Raw genomic sequence first — 2,919 nt, forward strand, 5'->3', positions numbered from 1 at the left:
ACTGCTAAAAGGTATGATTTTTTCTACTATTCATCTTCATAACTTAGAATTCTGCATTATGATGGATTAATTTTGGTCGCAACTCTGATTTTGACTAGCGCTTTTTGATTTTTATCTAATTAGGATGTTATAAGGGAAATTGATTATTGATGTGTACTCTTTAAACGAACCCTTAGAAGAAAGTATGCATGTTGTTGGATGATTTTGCCATAATTAGACATGCGATGCGAACAGTTCAAAGGACTCGCCGAGTCCTTTCATGGACTCGCCGAGTGAATCACTGGGCAGGTCACACAACTTTATTTTAATGGTTACCTATTCTTCTGAATGGCATTTGTTTGTCTTATGTAGAAAATGTTTTCCCGAGGTGGCCAAAGTTCCAGGAATAACCAAGGTGACCATCCTTGGTTAAATTTTCCAAGGATTGAGTCGGAATCAACAATGAAACGCTAGAGGAAAAAGTTGGTTGAAATCAAGAAGAAGGAGGTATGTGTATCACATGCAATTGACTGTGAATGGCTGAGAAAGATTCGTTACGAAGAGGATTTGGCTCCGTACCTTGTTAAGAGATTATGCATTATGAGTTGTCTATTATATGTGATGGTTGGAACCGTTTGTTTCGTGTCCGAGAACCAGTGTATAAGGAATTATGTTGGGAGTTTTCTCAACTGTCAACTTCCGAGGAGGGGGCAACTACTATAACCCGGGGGTTTTTACTTTTTGTCTTGGTAGTGAATTCCGCCAATGCAACATGGTGGAGCTGGCCAGTAGACTTGGTATATATGACCAACAATTGGTCACCACTGCGGGTTTTGGCACTTTTCTTGAGCATTGTCATAAGGAGTTTCCCGAGGGAGTTGTGGGTTTCACTTGGTGGAATACCATTGCTAATAAAGTTTATATTCGCAAATCGGCTCTAGAGTGGAGTATACGATCACCCACCCATAGATTGATTCATCGCCTTATTTCCAATACCATAAACATTCGAAAGGATGATGACAAGGTGCCCAACCTTGATGTGTTCTATTTATGGAGTATTATTACTCCCAAAAATTTCTGCATTCTTCCCTATTGCATGGCATCATACTTAATGGATGGGGCGGTGAAAGATAGAAACACTTCCATGATAAATGGCGGGATGTTTGTGACCTGCCTAGCCAAGTCTTATCGGTTAATGGAATGGGGAGCATGGAACTTGATGACGGTGATCCCGACACCTCCCTTTAATCTTATTCTTTTTTGCAGGGTGCGCATTATTAAGGATTATGGAGGGGGTCATTATGCTATCCCACATGACGATGCCGTGTTCTGACCCAAGGATCCGGGAAGGAGGTTTCGACCAAGACGCGAGCAAGCACGCCACGATCCACCGGTTATTCCGGTTGAAGACAATGTAACCCCGGAATGGTTAAATGAGGAGGGGAGGAGATATTTAGATGATATGGGATGGAGTTCGAATTTTACCAACCAATCCTTCATCCAATTGTTTAGTCATTTAAATATTCAACATGTGGATGGGGGACAATTTCCGTGTGTTTCAACTTGCGAGGAGATTATGGATGCACGGAGAGGCGAAGCTGGTGGAAGTGGAGTTAGAGAGGAAGATGAGGAAGAAGAATCGGATGATGAAGATTGAAGTTTTTATCCTTTTATGTGTTTGTTTTTAAGACAATTTTTATTTGTTTGTGTGGCTTGTTTTAAATTTTTAGGATTTAAATTACGTGTTTGATGTATGACTGCCTTGGTTCTTTTCAGAATTTTAGTTAGGGAATACTAGCAAAAGGAGTCTAGAGAAAGTAAAAATGAAAAGAGTCAAGTTTTGGTGAGAGTGGACGTTGTATTGAGTCTAAATGAGGAGTTTGGTTACTGAGTGAATGATTACTGAAGCATTGAAGTCCACTAAGAGTTGGATATAAAGCAGAATCCCATTTTTATTTACCTAGTAAGGACTCGCCGAGTGCATTTACCAGACTCGACGAGTCCCAGTATATTTTCATGATTTCTGACTTTTTGCGATAGTACCCGGCGAGTCGCCTATTTGACTCAACGACTCGGTCATAATTCCACCTATAAGGTTATTGATTCGATGCTATTCGTTACATCACTTGACCGCATTTTCTTTGCAATCAATTCCTGAGAATTTTTGAGAATTTTTCCTGCATATTTGGAGCTACCCTCATGAGATTTGATGCCCGAGACATGAATGAGCCGTTCGCATGTCTAAAGTCAGCTGAAGATGGAGCTCAAGAGAAGGAAATCAACCTCGCCACTACTACCCCAGGGGAGTTTGTTCCAATTCCCTCTTTACTTCTATGTTCTTTATCATGCATAAGATGCAATGGGGACATTGAATAATCTAAGTGTGGGGTAGGGGGTTGGTTAAATTAGTTAAAATTTTGTTAAAAATTTAGTTAAATTTTGAAAATTTTGAAATTTTTGCATCAAAATTGCTAGGGCTAAATTAGGAAACTTTGGTAAAAAGCAATTAGGAATGCTAGTGTTATCTTTGATGATTGCATGAAGACCCAAATGTTTAGTTGAGCCTATATACGTGATAATGCATTTGTGGCCCCCTTTATTCTAGTGAAATCATGGGAAAAAAACACAACATCGCTTAGTTTGAGGGATGCAATAAGTTTAGCATTGCGTACTTGAAATGTATCCAGGAAAATTATTATCCTTAATCAACAAAGGTTGAAGTTGAGCGCCCCTGCTTACGCATGTAGGTATTGTGTGAAAAAAAAATGATTTACATGTAAAAAAAAAGAGAGAAAATTACAAGCAAAGTTGTAAGAATTTTGGAGTAGTTAAAGTACAAATCAAAAGATCAAAATTCCAAAAGTTCAAAAGTTGAAGATACCCAAAAATCAAAGAAAATTAAAAATGTGGAAATTTTGAAGAATTCGAAGAAATCAAAGT

The sequence above is a fragment of the Lactuca sativa genome, chromosome 4 (genome assembly GCF_002870075.4).
Source record: "Lactuca sativa cultivar Salinas chromosome 4, Lsat_Salinas_v11, whole genome shotgun sequence".
Classification (NCBI taxonomy): Eukaryota; Viridiplantae; Streptophyta; class Magnoliopsida; order Asterales; family Asteraceae; genus Lactuca; species Lactuca sativa.